This window comes from Notamacropus eugenii, chromosome 3 (assembly GCF_028372415.1).
Source record: "Notamacropus eugenii isolate mMacEug1 chromosome 3, mMacEug1.pri_v2, whole genome shotgun sequence".
In the NCBI taxonomy this organism is placed as follows: Eukaryota; Metazoa; Chordata; class Mammalia; order Diprotodontia; family Macropodidae; genus Notamacropus; species Notamacropus eugenii.
In genome coordinates, this window is record NC_092874.1 from 275,539,739 (window position 1) to 275,557,881 (window position 18,143).

The 18,143-nt window shown below is 39.6% G+C and overlaps 1 long non-coding RNA gene across 2 annotated transcripts in view; it reads left to right on the forward strand.

Moving 5' to 3' along the window:
• The first annotated feature begins 963 nt into the window (after positions 1–963).
• Positions 964–18,143, forward strand: part of LOC140534490 (uncharacterized) — a 35,940-nt gene continuing 18,760 nt past the window's right edge. For both annotated transcript variants that reach the window (XR_011977342.1, XR_011977341.1), the window contains exon 1: positions 964–1,171. This is a non-coding gene — a long non-coding RNA (uncharacterized lncRNA). The remainder of the gene's footprint in view (positions 1,172–18,143) is intronic.

The window sequence follows — 18,143 nt, forward strand, 5'->3', positions numbered from 1 at the left end:
GGTAAATCACTCAACTTCTCAGTGCTTTAAGCAACTCTAAAGACTATAAATTGTAAAGAAGATGCTAGCCTGCCTTGGCAGAAGGAGGGAGTTCTCTATACCAATGAAATCACAAGTCCAGGAGGAGGGACTCTGTTCTTTTTGGTCTTTGTACTCCCTAGTACAGTGCCTGGCACATACTAGTCATTTAATAAATACCTCTTGATTGATCTCCCCAGCTCGGGTTGGTCTTTCTGATACATATTATCAGGCCTTTTTGTACATAGTAGTAGTAAGTAGGCTCTTCTGCCATTTCTTCTGAACTGACATTCTGTGACTTGTTCCTAGACGCTGAAGTCAAAACTTCCAGTTTGATCTGCATTCATTTTTTTTCAACCAACCTCATTTTCTTGAAATCAACTCAAAATTTCTCACATAGGCTTAATCCCAATAAAAAGTGATAGGCAGTGCTCTCTCTCTTTCTCTCTCCCCCTCTTTCTCACTGTCTCTCTGCCTCTGGGTGTCTCTATCTCTATCTCCCTCCCTCTCTCCTCTCTCTTCCTCCTTCTCTCTCTTTTTCTCTGTCTCTCTCTGTGTGTCTCTCCCCCTCTTCTCTCTGTCAGTGTCTCTCTCTCTGACATCCTTTGGCTGGTGGGGGTGATCAGAAAGCCTTATTTGGCAAAGGCTAAGATGAAATGGGGCTTCTCTTTCACCCCCCACTTTTGTTAAATTCTAACTAGTCACCTCTCCTCCACACCAGTAAAGCCTGGTTATCTTCTCTAGTACAATCTGGCCAGGTCTTGCTCCAAGGTGATTGAAAAGAGGGGGAAGGAGAGGAAGAGGGGGAGGGGAGGGAACTCCTCCCCTGGGATGTGGTTTTACTTGTAGAGAAGAGAGAGATTCAAAGAAAGTTAAATTTCAGTCAACCTAGAGGTGGGGTGCAGGGAAAATTAGTTGATTATTTACTGCTACCTTGAGCTTTGGAAGATTCCACAGCCTGAGTGTGGAGGAGATATTTATAGAACTCATAAAACACCTCTCTGCTTCTTTTTTCTAAATATAATGGGCAGAAAATGAGTCAGTTTGCATCTATGTACATGGTGGCCAAGCCTCTGACCTCCTTCAACTACCCAGGATGCATCACGATTTATAGCCAAAGCCAAGAAAACCCTAATGAAGGCAAGGTGGTCAGGTAGGCAGAACCACTTCAGTTATTGAAAATCTGGTTTTCCATTTCCCAGCACTGTACTATCATTAGCCAATTAATCTTTTGGATTATACAATGAAGTAAGTAATTTAAAGGCTAATGAGGATTAAACAGAGGGAATTAAGAGAAACCTTTTCAAATGAAATCATAGAACTCAAATACAGTATCTGTTTCAGAGTCCCTTGAGCAAAAAGAAATCAAGTAGATGTGCAAGGAGTGATGGGACCTTCCATCCAAACCAAACTTTTTGTAATGTAGTCCATAATATTTAGAACTAGAAAGATCCATAATGCTCATATTGACTAATTCTTTCACTTAAGGGATAAGGAAATTGATCATAAAATCATGGATCTAAAGCAAGAGTTCTTAACTCCCCTAAGAAGTCCATGGATGTCAGGGGTTTTGTGAGATCAGATGGGTGAAAAACCCACTAACTTCTAACTGAAATTTAGCCTTTTGCTCAATTGTGATTTTTTAAAAATACATTATATTGGAGAGGAATCCATCAGATTGCCAAAAGGCTCTATGACCATAAAACAGAAAAGTTTAAGAATCCCTGGTCTAGATACTGAAGGACCCTAGAGACCTAGAGAGAAGTGGCTTGCCTAAGGTCACTCAATCAAATAAATATGAAGAAAAAATTTCAGATCTATGTTCTCTGACCCATGTTCTTTCTAATCTATGATGATGCTTCTGGAAAAAAGAGCTATTTTACACTGTTATTATATTATTGGTGGTATTATTCTTAATGGGTGGTATTATGGGATACCAGTTCTAGAGTCAGAAAATCTGAGTTCAAATTCCAAGTCTGATGCTTAAGACCCATGTAATATTGACCTCTCTGGGCCTCAGTTTCTTAATAAAGAGGTTGACCCAAGTGGGCTGGAACTCAAAGGACCTTTCCAGCTCCAGATCCTAAGTAGTAGTCTTCATCTGAAAACCACCAATAAAGTGGAACCCTACTACCTCCCAAAGTAGCTGGCTCTACTGCGGGAGGGGTACTAGGAAGTTTTTTCTATCAACTTGCTGAAATATACCTCTCCCCATTCCTCTATTGCAGCTCCTCATGCCATGAATAGAGCTCTCAACCAGGAGTCAGAAAGTCAGAAAGATTTGAATTCAAACTCAGCTTCTGATGCTAACCAGCTGTGTCACCCTGGGCAAGTCATTTAACTTCTGTCTAGCTCAGTTTCTTCATCTGTAAAGTGTGAATAATAATATCACCTATGTCCCAGGGTTGCTGTGAGGATAAAATAATAAAGTGCTTTCCAACTCATAGAGCATTATATAAATGCACAATTTTGTTAACATTATCCCTTCTAATTCTCCCTTTTGAAACCAACCAGCACAGCAGGATATTGAACCACAATAGAAAGATCTTAATATTTGGGTTGAGAAGATATGGGTTCAAACCCCACTTCTCTTTTCTTACTACTTGTGTGACCTTGGGTAAATCACTTCATTTCTGTGTGCCTCAGTTCCCTTACCTGTAAAATAAAAGGGTTGGTTGAATTGATTTTTAAAATTCCTTCTTACTCTAAATCTATGATCCTAAAAATATGTATTGAGATACCACTGTCAAAAACCTAGGAAAGTGAGAAATAAATGGAGTGAGAAAAATGGAAGCCAGTCAAGTGAGAAAAACAAGACAGAAGCTGACCCAAAAGGCCAAAGAAGAACAGAAAGGTTTTTCTATTTTTTTCATGTCACTCCTTAACATCTGGTGATGGAGGTATCCAGCACATGCAAGGCTAAAAATTCCAAATTATGGCATTCAAGACTTTCAAACCTCTACTTTCCCCACTCATTCTTATTTCCCACAACTCACCAAGGCATACCCTCCAATCAAGTCATCTCACTCTTCTGGGTTTCCCATCTTCACATAATTTGGTCCTATGGGGCAGTTAGGTGGTGCAGTGGATAGAGCAGGAGTCAGGAGGACCTGAGTTCAAATCTCACCTCAGACACTTGACACTCACTAGCTATGTGACCTTGGGCAAGTCACTTAACCCCAATTGCCTCATCCTGGGTCATCTCCAGTCATCCTGATGAATATCTGATCACTGGATTCAGACAGCTCTGGAGGAGAAGTGAGGCTGGTGACCTGCACAGGCCTCCCTCACTTAAAACAAAGTCAAGTGCCAGTCATGTCATTATTTCTCTGATGGTGTGGTCTTCTTCAGCAACGAAGGATGAACACACACACACACACACACACACACACACGCGCACAATTTGGTCCTATTCTATGCCTTTAGGTTCATTTCTGTCTGCTACATTTCCCTTGGCAAATTTCTGCTGCATGGGAGCTGAGAAGATATTTATAGAATATTTTCCTTTGCTCATGCTCATTCTCTCTTTCCCCATCCTCCATCTCTCACAGGAATGTGATTGCTCCTCATCCCTTCCCTTTCTTTTCCACCAATCCTGTCCTTTATTTTCCTCAAATTCCACTAACAATGTGTCAGCTGGGCTTGGGGTGGGGGGCACATTTACAATGGTAGAACCTGAAGGGATCTAGGTTTTTTTTCAGCATGGATAAGGAAACCATAAGGAAGAAAGTGGCTTCACACACACTGCCCCCACACCCTTCCACCCTTACACTAGTTAAGCTGAGTATTGCAGAATAAATGTAAATCTAGCACTCAAACAGTCCCTGAATTTCAGGAGTACCTTGGTTACTAGGACGAGGGCTGGATCTGGACTTAAAGGGATCTCAAGCCCTGCCTTGATCACTTTATTAGCCGTATGACCCTGAGCAAGTCATTTAATCTTGGCTTCATTTCCCTCATCTGCAAAAACTGTTTAACAAGAGCACTTATATGTAAGTAAAGTTAGCTAACTAGTTAAAGAAACAGACAGATTGATTGATTGATTGATAGGTAGAGACCGATTGATAAGGACGGACAGGGGAGAGACAGACAGACAGATAGATAGATGGAGACAGATTGATAGATACAGATAGATTGATACTAGAGACAGACAGATTGATAAAGACACACAGATCAATTGATCGATTGATAGATTTTTTTTTTTTTTTAGTTTTGTCATTCAGTCAGGTCAAACTCTTTATGACCTCCATGGACCATAGCACAGCAGGACCCTCTATCCTGCACTCTCTCTACAAGTCTAAGTTCATGTTCATTGTTTCCATGACCCTATCCATCTCAGCCTCTGCCATTCCCTTTCCTTTTGCCTTCAATCTTGCCCAACATCAAGGTCTTTTCCACCCAGTCCCATCTTCTTATTATGTGGCCAATAGATGGAGCATTTAAGTGTAAGTGTTTATATTCTCAGTCCTGGGGATCCAAAATACAAGCAGACAGGACAGCCTTTAGCCTCATTGAACTTATGTTTTAATGGAGAAGACAATGCCCAGTGGTTGCATTTGATTACTTCTCTACCCAGAAATTTTCTACATTGAGGTTAAAATAAAATTTTTTTTAAACCAGTCCTTCGTATCAGTGTTTGTTGAATCCAACACCTTTCCTGGATGATAACTTGCTAATGATATCCACATAAGTGTTAACAACAGTGAGCTTGGTCAGTGTGGGCACCATGTGATTTCCCCAGTCCTAATTCAGTGCTGCTCATCTAGTTGCCACTGTTTATACCACTAGAGATCAACCACTTGATATGCAATCAAACTCCTCCGAAACTCTCCTGGCTGGAAAGATGATCCCCTGTGGTGTGAAGGCTTTGGCTAAAACAGCAGTTCCTAACTCCCCTGGTCACGGACCCCTCTGGCAGTCTAGAGAAACTAAGTGACCCCTTCTCAGACTTACACTTTAAAATACATAAGATAAAATACACAGGATTACAGAGGAAAGCAATTATATTCTAACACATTTATCAGAATTTTAAAAATAAAAAGTTCACCACCTCGCCATTAAGAACCTGTGGACTACATGGCCTCTGAGGGCCTTTGTAACTCTAGATTTATCATCCCTCTGTGGAAAATGTTGCTCTAATAGCCTCTGCTATTAAATACCTCTGCCCAAGAGTTCTCTGAGAAATTTGCATCCTAATAATTAGAGCTAGATTGTATATAGCGCCTTAAGGTTTGCAAAGTGCTTTACAAGTATCATTCCCTCTTATTCTCACAGCAATCCTGGAAATTAGATACTATTATTATCCCCATTCTACAGATGAGGAAACCAAGGCAGTGACTTTCCCAGGGTCACACAGTTAGTGAGTGTCCGAGGCCAAATTTGAACTCAGGTATTCCTAACTCCAAGTTCAATGTTCTGTCAGCTCTACCTCCTGGTTACCCCATCTTCCTTTAAGTCCCAACCAAAATCTCATCTTCTACAGGAAGACGTTCTCAACCCCTCTAAATTCTACTGGCCTCCCTTTTTAAATTACTTCCTATTTATGCTTCTGGGGCGGCTAGGGGATACGTGGAGTCAGAAGGATCTGATCTCAAAGTTGACCTCAGACAGTGGCACTGTGACCTTAGGCAAGTCACTTAACCCTATTTGCCTCAGTTTCCTCCTCTATAAAATACACAGTAGAAGGAAATGGCAAACCACTGCAGTATCTGTGCCAATAAAACCCAGATGGGGTCACAAAGAGTCAGACACAACTGAAAAGCGACATCCTGTAAAGAGAGGGTTTATCCGTATTTGTTTGCTGTCTCCCTCATTAGCCTGTAAGCTCCTTGAGGGTTTTTGCTTCTTTTTGTATCTTAGTACAGAACCTGGCACAAAGTAGATGCTTTATAAATGTTTCTTGACCATACCACCTAACTGCCTACTGGTATTTGTTTCTTAACGATACCCCAGGCATTCGTGAAAATCCTAATTCTATTTTGCTGAGTCATTTTTTTATTTGAGGACCCCTCAGTCATGAAGGATGCCCTCTCAGTAGCCAGTGACAGATATCTCAAAGATCCAGCCTGCACGGCCGTTGAATACATGGGCTATTTTGCTAATTTGCTTCTATCTCTCAGTTATTCTACTTATAGGAACAGACTGCAAGGGAGCAGAATGGAGATGTGGAATGGAAATAGTGTGCCTCTCTTGACCCAAAACAAGATTACCAGGAAAAATAAACATGAGAAAAGTACATTTTATCAGAGCAATTGCTACCCAAGGCCGATGGGCATAAAGGGCCTCCCTCAGGCTCTCTGGCTAACAGCTACAGTAAGGTCTATAATATCATCCTGGGCTGCTCTCCTGTCAACACAGTCAAACACTTATATAAAAGCCAAACCTGGCTGGAAAGCACTGTCACGCTTTCTCTTCATTTCTTGGCAGAGGTTTCAAGTGTCTGATAAAATTGGGGAGTTCAGTGGTAGGGCTTGAGGAATGTCCCCTTGTAGCTGATGAGAGTTAATGGGGCACTTGCATCAGCAGCAGGAAAGGAAAAGCCAGTTTTGTGCAAAGCAAGTGGAAATAGGCCAGTCTATTCCTGGTGGCCTTGGAGGGGAAAAAAATGGGTGGACTCTGAAGATATCTGTATCTGCTCTTTGCTCTAAAGGTTTAGAGCCTGGTCAGGCTGCCAGCCAGAGAGAAAGAGAAAATGGAATTGGGCTGCTGCCCTGGGGTTTCAAGAGGGCAGCCTGGTCACCTAGCCCTCTTCACTTAAGAGAGAAGTCCAGGAAAGAAATGGGAGTGATAAGGACCTAAACAAAGATCAGGGAGGCCCAACTGTCAGAGACAGGAATGACAAGGATTTTGCTCTGAAGTGGGAAAAAAAAGTTTCTCTTTTACTGAGAAATCATGTGCCTGTGATGTTGACCACTTGGGTGACCCTGGGTGAATCATTTAATAAAAAAATTCTTATAATTGACACCCTTTTAAGGAGATAGGGAACTTTGCCAGAGCAGAGGGAATGTAGGGTAAAAGTCACTAGCTGGTAGATGTACCTTGGTTTTGGAGGCAGAAATGCAAAGCAAAGGTCGCTGGATTAGCCACTTCTAAGGATCTCCTTAAGACTTTTCAAGGGTCTAGGTAATTTGCATGAATCTGATGCTAGCTGCGAGGGACACAGAATGGGAGCTAAGAGGAATTCACTTACTTTAACCTAATTGTCGTTGTGTTCCTCCTTCGTTGCTGAAGAAGGCTGTTCCATCAGAAAAACGATGACATGACTGGCACTTGACTTTGTTTTGAGTGAGGGAGGGCTGAGCCTAATTGAGTTTGAGTGAGAGGGCTAAAGGAAGAGGAGGAGAGAGGGAGAAAGAAAGGAGGGGAAGAAGGGGAAGGGAGGGAAAGGGACATTAGGAGGGAGAGAGGGAAGGCAAGGAGAAGGGAAATCAAGATGGAGGGAGGAGAAGAAAGTGAATGAGGGGGAGGGGAAGGGCAAGAGGGAGGAGAGGAGGAATAAATAAGTGAAATTTTTCTTTTTTAATTATGTCACTGCCTGACAGAGATGTGATGGACTTAGGGACTCAGGGTACATATTGAGACCTATATTTTGGAGACAGGGCAATGTGGAAATTTGGTCTTTCTTTTCCAATAGAGGGAGGTAGGAGATAGAGAAAATAGGATTTTTGTGAATTAGAAAAGTAAAATTTAATTTAATGCTATTTTTTTTTTTTAATTTTGGAGTGTTACTGAAGAGGTCCCTTTCTGGGTCATTCAGTAATAACTGAATATCAGATTTACTATACAACTGAAAAAATGTTGACTAACCCCAGGTATGTTGGCCCTGAGTAGTCTCACACACACAAAATGGATAACGCTCCCTTCAAGGACAAATAATTTATAGAAGATAAGTCCAGAAAATGGCATAAGTAGCCCACTGAGGAAGGGGAAGTCAGAGCAGATGACAGCTCTAGCTGATGGAAGCCACACACCTCTGTAAAAGAAAAAAAATGGCATCACAGAGGTGGTGAGATAAAATGGAAAGAATGTGTTGGATTTTGAGTCATAAGGACTGGGTTCCAATCTCATTCTGTAGCTTGCTACTTTTATGTTCTTAGGTAAGTCAACTCCCTTAGGCTTCTGTTTCCTCATCTGCAAAATGAAGGGCTGAATAGATGACCTTTAAGGACCCTCCTAACTCAAGATCTATGGACCTGTGAAAGTTCCAGCAGATGGCAGCAACAAGTTGGCAGAGAAACAGTGAAAGGTAGCTCCAGAAGCAGAGGGAAAAGGCAACAGTGAAGGCTAACTAATTGACAAGAAATGGAACTTTGAGAGATATTTCCAGCATGTTCCCATAAGGAAGAGAAATCATATCCCTTTGTGTAAATGAGAAGGAGAATGACCAGGCTTCTTGATTTCCTTTGTTATTTATTTTATCATTAAAATCTCATTCTAATTTAACATTTGCTATTTGATTTATGGCTTCTACCTGGTCTATTGGTTAATAATGTGCTATATGGGGGCTCAAGCTATATTTATATAACTATGATTATTCCAATTTCCCCACACTAACTCTGGGGAAGGAAGAAAGACATGATAAGTGAGAGTCATTCACTGAAGTGATCAGAATGAGGGTTCTCTGTATAAATGTGAGTTTGAAAATGAGAAGACTTGATCAGTTTCTCCTACTCATTTCTATTTAGTGGCAAAAGCCTCTTCAAATGAGTGATTATATGGTAATCCAGCTTCCACGTTGGAGAAGGGAGGAGAAGAAAGCTCACACAAGGGACTGATATATCTAAAGGAGATTAGAGCATGAGCTTCATCACTGGCTCAAGCCAGTGTAGGTGGGGTGCTATCATCTTCCAAATCTGTGATCACAGTAGGTTGATTATACGGCAGCTACTTGCAAAATGGCCTCCCAGTTTTCCCTCTGTATAGAAAAAGTTCATTCTCTGATGCTTCCTTCTTTTCAAGGACAATGATAAGTAGGGAACAATATGTTATCTGCTCCTTCACTTCAACAGCTACACTTGAAGATCTTTGGCTGAGGGGCATGCAAGTATGAGTGGAATGTTTTCCTCATTTACTCAAGGTTGGTTATTAAGGAAGATACGCTGGCTTTTATCTATGATACCAGGTGCTATAGGGCTGTTTAGCTGCAAATGAACACTTTCCTATGAAGTTATAATTGGGGAAACTGGGAGAAACATTCTCAGCTGTTTTCAGGCGTGAAAACAAAAGAAAAATGAGAAGCAATTAAAACGACCTAGATTTACAAGTCAGTAACCAATTTTAAGTTGCTTTCCCAGCGCCAAGGAGGAGGCTTTGGATTGGCCTTTCAGGTAATGATCAAAAACCTTATGGAGTCACCTGAGGTCTCCTCCTTCTCCCCCCTATGAGATTCTACATAAAAATGCTAACTCAAATTCTAAAGCAAAAGAGGTATAAAATTCCAAAATACAAAGCTCCTAACAGAGGGATGTGAAAGCATTAATTATGAACATACATATAAAAATGACTCTGAATGCATATATTTTTCCAAACAATATCCATTCATTTGTATTCCCCAGGAGAAAGGTAGTACTTTCAAGTTAAAAAATTCTAATGAGCAAATCTATTCTTTTATATATCCTAAGTCACTTCCTAGATAATATGAAATGAATTGGAGCAGTCATAATGTACCAAACCTTGTAATAGGGGAGTTCCAGAGCCATAGACACCCTATGTCATACAGCTCTTTGACACTTACATAGCACATTACATACATTGTCTCATTTGATTTGCACAATTATCTTGTTATTATGTACATTTTACAGATGTGGAAACTAGGGCTCCAAGGGATTTAGCAGTGGTATACTGGTGAATATTTAACAACCAGATCTCCTCTCTACTATGCCAACTATTATAAACCTATAAAGCCACTGATATCAGAGATGTTGCAAGGTAGTGTGCCATTAACATCAAATGAAGTGTAGCATTCTGAGAACTGTCACTGGAGTCGGAAAGACTTTGGGTTGAATCCTGTCTCCTTTTTTTCAATGTCTGGTCCAGGTTGTTGTTGCTCACCTGCATATATGCATGTATATGTGCACACATATATTATAATGCATATGTCTGTATACAATTCAATTACTGGTTCACATTCTTGTTTACTTACATCACCTGTCATATACATACCTGTGTTTATGTATAAGTATGTATATATATATAATATGTATATATATACATATGTGCATATGTGCATCTCTATCTGTTGGACACATTATAGAAATGAGCAACAGTCTGGAACAGGAATTGAAATATACGTATGATAATATGTGTGTACATATAGATATATATGAATATATGCACATAGAAAGAAAGGATGAGAACCATGGTCATTCAATAAGGTTCATGATCATTCAAAGGAGACCAGTTTAGCCACCTATATGAAAAAACAAAGAGGATGAAGAACATATGTTTCCCAGACTCTGACATACAATTTGACTGACTGTTCAGCGATTTACTCCATAGAGAGATGGATAGATAGATAGATAGATAGATAGATAGATAGATAGATAGATAGATAGATGAATGGGTGATAGATATATAGCCTTAATCTTTATATTATGGCTATTCAGTTGTTTTCAGTCATATATTACTTTTTGTGCCCCCATTTGGGGTTTTCTTAGTAAAGATACTGGAGTGGTTTGCCCTTTCCTTCTTTAGCTCATTTTATAAATGAGGAAACAGGCAAACAGGGTTAGGTGACTTGTCCAGGGTCACACAACTAACAAGTGTCTGAGGATGGATTTGAACTCAGGTGTTCCTGACTCTAGATCCAGAGTTCTATCCACTGTGCCACCAATTGGCCCTAATCCGTATATTCTAATGGACTACATCCATAGATGGTCACTCTATCTGTCATAATCTTGAAAGTATGTGTTCTTCAACCACTTTCTTTTTTTTTTTACAATATGAGTGGATGAACTGTTTTCTTTAGAATAACCATGGATTCCATTAAGGAAACTTATAGTATTCCAGAATTTTGATGCAATCAACACAATGTAAATCATCAAAAGGAACATGTGGAGAATGCCATGGTAAATAAGGGTTCCCTCTTCTACATGGGCTTGGTACAGGACAACCTGACTAGTTAACGTGAGAGGCAAGCACATGTCTCCCTGTTTTGTTTCTCACTCAATGCTGATAGTGGATGGTTGGATAAAGTTAGCCCTTTCATGTACACTTGTGTAGTTTTAACATATATATAAAGGAGACACCTTATCTGAGGATAATTTTAAGATTACATTTTCATCAACTGAATCATTTTTTCTTTTAATCAACAAACAATAAACACACTGAGATTGGCATTGTTAAAATTGTTGGGACTGAAAATAATCTCTAAAGATCAAACAAGTTCTAACTACAAGTATGTGTGTATATGTGTGTGTATGATGTAGGCTTCTCTGGAAAAAAATTTTCAATAGTTCCCCTGTTTTCATCAAGAGAATTGCCATAAAAAATATTATGAAGAAGAGAAAATAGGTGTTGTGGGTAACTGAGTTGAAGGTAGTTCCTAGTAGAATAGAAGCTCCTTAAGAGCAGACTCTGACTTTTGCCTTTGTATCTCTGGTGCCTAGCACTTGCTGAGGGAAAAGAAGGAAGGAAGGAAGGAAGGAAGGAAGGAAGGAAGGAAGGAAGGAAGGAAGGAAGGAAGGAAGGAAGGAAGGAAGGAAGGAAGGAAGGAAGGAAGAAAGGAAGGAAGGAAGGAAAATTATCTCTATGGTTCCTTCTAGGTCCTATAATCCTATGAGCTTCAAGCTTCTCGAGCAGGAACTAGGCAGCAGATTCTTACCACCAGCTCACCTGATTGCCTCATGCATCAAATTAGGACACTTAATTCTACATGTTTTCTACTTTGCCCTCCCTGTGTTTACTAAGCTTTGTAAATACTATCAGTTGACAGTACTATATTATTTTGGTTTTGTGTCACAATAGTGTCCCTCCTTATCTTTCCCTCTTATTCCTCCCCTCTCTTCTTTCCCCCTACAAAACTCTAACTCATTAAATTTTTATTGTTTTTTTTGTTTATTCATTGCCTTCACTTCCAAAACTTTCCCTTCCTCATCCTTCTGAATGAGCCATATGACAAAGAACAAAACAGAAAGAGAAGAAAAACCGTTCAACAAAATTAAGCAACACTTCAGCTGAGTCTGGTCACGTATGTAATTCCCTACAATTATAATCTCCCAATTCTGCAATAGGAGGAGAGAGGTACAATTTTGCATCTCTTTCCCAGGGATAAATTTCACATCAACTAATCTTCAGTAGTGATTTAAATCCCCCAAACTGAGCAGATTACTGGGCAAGCAGATACAATGAATCCTTCATAAGGAAATTCTGAGAATTTCTCTTGGATTTGAAGGGGACAGCATAAAGTAGAACACTTTTCATTTCCATTTCAGTTCCTTTCCTTGCTTCTTGTGATTAAAAGAAAAAAATAAAAGACTGGTAACATTCTCTAGTTTCTCTCTTGTTTACCCAACATTCTCCATGTGCTACAATTCCACCTTCACCCTCTTTCTATTTGCTTTTGTAACATGAGAAACAGTGCGGTACTTCGGTGTTTGTTTTGTAACCAGCTGAGTTCTCTGATGCGGAATGTTTTTCATTTTCATATGATACCAGCATTTTCCCCTTTGACTGTGATCACAGATACAGAGCCAACCTAGTAATCTTTTACGACCCATCCATGGCTTGACTGGAAAAAAAAAAATGAAGGGCAAAGTCTTTAGGTAACCACTAGCAATAGCAAATTCAATGAGAATTCTACCCACTTTGATGATAGATTGGAAGGTGAAAATGAGGACTTAACACAGAAGGGTCCAAAGACTACATTGCCACCAGAGATACTCTTAGGTACAGCCTGAGCCAGAGAAAGATATGATTGGGAAATATTTAACAAAATAAATAAAAAATGCAATAGAGCATGGATAATGTCAGTATGTGGTTTTCTAATTCAAGGCAGCGTACAGGGATCTCTATGCATGGTTTAGTGACCTCCACTTTCTATTTGAGGTTGATATCATTGGCTCAGTATCTATCTCTCCTTTAAGAAGAAAGGTCTACATGAATCCTTGAAATGAAGCAGCATAGTAGAAAGAGTACTGGATTTGGAACTAAAGCACTGGGTTCATATTCTGACACTGTTTCTTATTATCTCTATGACCTTGGACAAGTGACTCTATCTCCCTGAGACTCAGTTTTACCAAATGTAAAATGAGAAGGTTGGACTAGAAGGACCCAGATGTCCCTTTCATCTCTATATCTATGATCTTAAGATCTCTACAATCCCTTTGAATTCTAAGTTACAAAGATAGTATGCATTAATGAAAAAGGCAATGGGTTTGAGAGTAGAGAATCTGCATTCAAATCTCAACCCTGTCACTTAATACCTCTGTGACCTTCAGTAAGTTACTTTGGCTTCTTTTATGCTCAGTTTCCACATCTGTCAAATGACAGAATTGGACTAGATCTCTAAATCCCTCTGTGATATCAATAAACAAGAGACTTCACTGACATTTACCTTCTCTAAACTCTCAAAGAATCAAGACCTCGGTGTCTTAAGTATGAATGCTGAGAAAAATGTTGATTTAGAGTCAGTAATGAAACTCATTTGCTGTCTGCATCTAGTATGCCATTAGATAAGTTTCTTTAGCCCAGAAGAAGAGAGCTTAACATTAATAGCCAAGTGGTGCAATGGAGAGAGGGTTGGACTTGGAAGGAGGAAGATCTGAGTTTGAATCTTACTTCAGACATTTGCAAATTGTGTGACCTTGAAAACTTTATAAACCTTAAAGTCCTGTGTAAAAGATGAAGGAGAAAGAGAAGGAAAATGAGGAGAAGAAGAAAAAGTAGAAGGATAAAAAGAAGGAGAAGAAGGAGGAGGAGAAGGAGGAGGAGAAGAAGGAGAAGGAGAAGAAGAAGAAGAAGAAGAAGAAGAAGAAGAAGAAGAAGAAGAAGAAGAAGAAGAGGAAGAAGAAGAAGAAGAAGAGGAAGAAGAAGAAGAAGAAGAAGAGGAAGAAGAAGAAGAAGAAGAAGAAGAAGAAGAAGAAGAAGAAGAAGGAGGAGGAGGAGGAGGAGGAGGAGGAGGAGAAGAAGGAGGAGGAGAAGAAGGAGAAGAAGAAGAAGAAGAAGAAGAAGAGGAAGAAGAAGGAGAAGGAGAAGAGGAAGAAGAGGAAGAAGAAGAAGAAGAAGAAACATTTTCCACTTGGGAGGGGAGAGAAGAGAGTTTCAGAAAAAAATGTCATCTAAGTGTATTTCATCTATGTGTATTACATTGATGGTCCTTCATACATAGAGTCTACATGGAAGGCAGCCTTCCCAGGTGTGAGTCTATAGGTTGCTACTATTCCTTCCTTGGTCATCCAAAAGGAGTCACATAGAAGTAACCAATGAAAGCTTCTTGGTATATTTAACAGAATTACTCATTCATCAAAGCATGTGAGAATTGTAAGTTAGCCCCTTAGCAGCTCATCAGCGCCTCCTTATACACAAAATGAATCTTCACTATAGATTATCCACCTCTGTTTGAATATCTTCAAGGAAGAGAAACTCAGCACCTCTTGAGGTGACTTCTATAGCTTTTGGGCAGCTCAAGTCATTAAGAAGTTTTTCCTGGCATCAAGACTAAATTGTCCCATTTGCAGTGTTCCTCCATTGCTCCTGGTTTTTCTCCCTGAAGCCAAACTAAACAAGCTCAACTCTTCCTCATTATGTGACATGACATGACATGATATGACATGACATGACAACTCTTCAAATACTTGAAGATAGCTCTCATCCCTACCCCCATCTTTGAATCTCCTTAGGTTAAACATCTTTCATTCCCTCGAGTGACTCTCCAAAGACTCAAAGTCCTTGACCATCCTCAAAACCCTCCCTGCCTCTCCAGCATATCAACAGCCTTCTTAAACCATGATTCCCTGACCTGAATACCATACTCCAGATGAGGTCTGACAAGAGCAGAATACAGTAGGATGAGCAACTCTCTATTCCCTTAAGTGATATTCTTCAAGTGATAATTCAAGATCACTTTTTCAACTGCCACATCACAGTGCTGACTCAAGCTTGCAGTCCACTGAAATCCTCAGATATTTATTTTTATTTTTCTCCATATATTTTTTAGAACAGCTGTTATGTAACTATGCCTGCCTCATCTTATACTTGTGAAGTTGATATTTTTGTGGCCAAAAGCAAGACTTTATATTTATTGCTATTGAATTTCATTTTGTTAGATACATCTCAATGATCTAACCTGTCAAGATCCTTTTGAATCCTCACTCTGACATCCACTTTACTAGCTGTCTCTTACAACTTTATGTCATTTGCAAAATTTGATGAGTGTGCCATCTATAACTTTATCCAAATCATTGATTAAAAAGACAAAAAAGTTAGACAACAGGACCAAGGACAGCTCCCTGGAGATATTCCAGTGAAGATCTTCTGCCATGTTGTCATTGGACCATTAATAAGAGAGGCACAAAGAAAATGGGGACTCCACAAGGTAAAGGGAGTACATCCCACACATGGCAGAAACCCAAGGAAAAGGCATGGAGCTAGGAGATAGAGTGTGATGTGTAAGAAACAGAAAAGGCTATTGTGAGAGGGACAGTAATGTCCACTGAGGCTAGAAAGACAAGTTGGAAAGGGCTTTAAAAGCTAAACAGAGGACTTTTTAATTTCCCACCACTTCCACTGAAATCATCAAGTATCAGAGTCTTAGAGGGTTTTATCTATCTCCCATATCTGTGTCTTTGTACACACTATCCCCCCAAGCCTGGATTGCCCTCCCTACCTCTGTCTCTTGGAATTTTTCAAAGTTCAGGTCAAATATTATCTCCTATAACAGGCCTTTCCTCAACTGCTTACAGTTTACTCTGCATTTATAATTGGGAGGGGGGAAGGGAACTGACCATCTTTGAAGTGTACACAGATATTCTTTTTTCATCTACCAATCCATGGGAAATTTTGGAGAGCTAGTTTCTAGCCATGATGACTCGGGGATACACTCTGGTAATATCTAGCTTTCTAATTGGCTATGGAGCTGATGGCTTATGAGATGATGAGCCAGAATCAAGTATACAAAGAAAGAGAATCAACCCATTGATCTCTCACTCCCTTTTCTTTGTCAGTTTCAAAAAGGAAGATTGGTTTTAGCTTCTCAGTAGGGGCAGCTGGATGCATTGTCGTACCTGGACACCCTAAAACTGTGAACACATGTCTCTTCTGGTTTGGTTGCCTTGTTGCTGTTGATTCTTTCTTAACCTTAGGTGAAGGGATATTATGAGATGGAGGGGACCAGGAATAACCTTGCAAAGAGCTGAGCAAAAGAGTAGCTTGCCCATCATTAATACCAAACCCTGTTTTGAACTTCATGGGAACTCCACAAAGAAAGAGGACTCTCAGAACCAATAATTATGAGACATCCCTGGGCCTCATATGCATCTCATCACCTTTGTATTTCAAGTTTCAACCTATTCTTCCCATCTACTTTGCATATACAAAAAGGGAGTGAGAATTCCATATTGGTAGGAATGTTTTATACCAATTGTTATTCCTTCTCAGTAAATCTCTTTTGAGGGGAAATTTTTTTGTATACCATCTTAGTAAATTTCTTAAAGAAGATGAAGTTGAACTGGTTGACTGATAATGGGGACCACACTGCTGAGGGCTCAGGAACCATAGTGCTAGATGAAAGGAAAAGTAGCAGCCACCCTCTAGGAACCCAATTTGCCAATACTGGTAAGAGTTAGGGAAGTAGCTTGATTTTGTTTATTGTTCAGTCCTTTTAGTTGTGTCCTACTCTTTGTGAACTCATTTGGAGTTTTCTTGGCAAAGGCACTGGAATGGTTTGCTATTTATTTTGTCAGCTCACTTTACAGATGAGAAACTAAGGCAAACAGGGTTAAGTGACTTGCCTAGGGTCACACAGCTAGTAAGTGTCTGAGGTCAGATTTGAACTCACAAAGATGAATCTTTCTGCCTCAAGGACACTCTATCCACTGTGCCACCTAGCTGCTCAAGTAGTTTGGAGGAGATACTATATATTTATTGTGCATATAATTTGTATTTATTTAACTGAGTATATATTCTTCCCCACTATTCTTCCCTCTTTCTCCCTCCCCAGAGAATGTAAGCTTCTTGAGGGAAGAATTTTTTAATTTATCTTTTCATTCCAAGTGTCAAATGAAGACATTCCTTCACAAATACATTGACTGAATGATTGATACAGGAAATCATTTTCACCCAGAAGAATGAGGAAAGGCTTCACTTAAAGGGAATCTCCTTTGGGTTTTGAAGAAAGAGAAAGATTTCAAAAGGTAGAGATGATATATTTCAAGGCATAAGAGAATTTAAAGATCATTTTGTCTGATAATTTCTTAACCTGCTCAGGCTATAATTAAATGGAGACAATCCTATCCAACCATTTCATACAAAACTAAGACCTAGAGTATTTAAGTGACTTGCCCAAGGTCACACAAGTTAGTAAGAAGCAGAGCTAGGATCTGAACCTAGGTCCTCTATCCCTAGAACTCTTTCCATTAAATTATGTGAAGTAAAAAATGAGACAAAAGTGTCTTCCAGGCAGGGGGAGCAGCTAGCATGAATTCACAAAGGTAGGAGAGGGCAGAGGAAAATTGGGTACCAACTAATAATGTAGTTCAACTAGAATGTAAGTTATAAAAAGACAATGTGTGAAATAAGTCCAGAAATTCCTATTGAAATCAGATTTTGAAGGGTCTTAAATGCCAGGATGAAGTTTGTCTTTCATCCTAGAGACAACAGAGAGCCACTGAAGAAGAGGAATGCTTCCATTAATTATTTTATCAGCTGCATGAAGGATAGACTGGAGAGTCTCCAGACTGATGGCAGCCAGACCACTTATAAAGTTAATACGATATTCCAAGCCAGAGGCAATGTGGATGTAAATTAGGGTGATAGCCATGCTACTGGAGAGGAGTAGATGCATATATATATATATATATATATAGATATAGATATAGATATAGATATAGATATAGATATATAGATATATATGATGCTTTAGCAAAAAGAATCCACAGATTTGGGCAACTGCTTGGACATAGCTGGTGCAG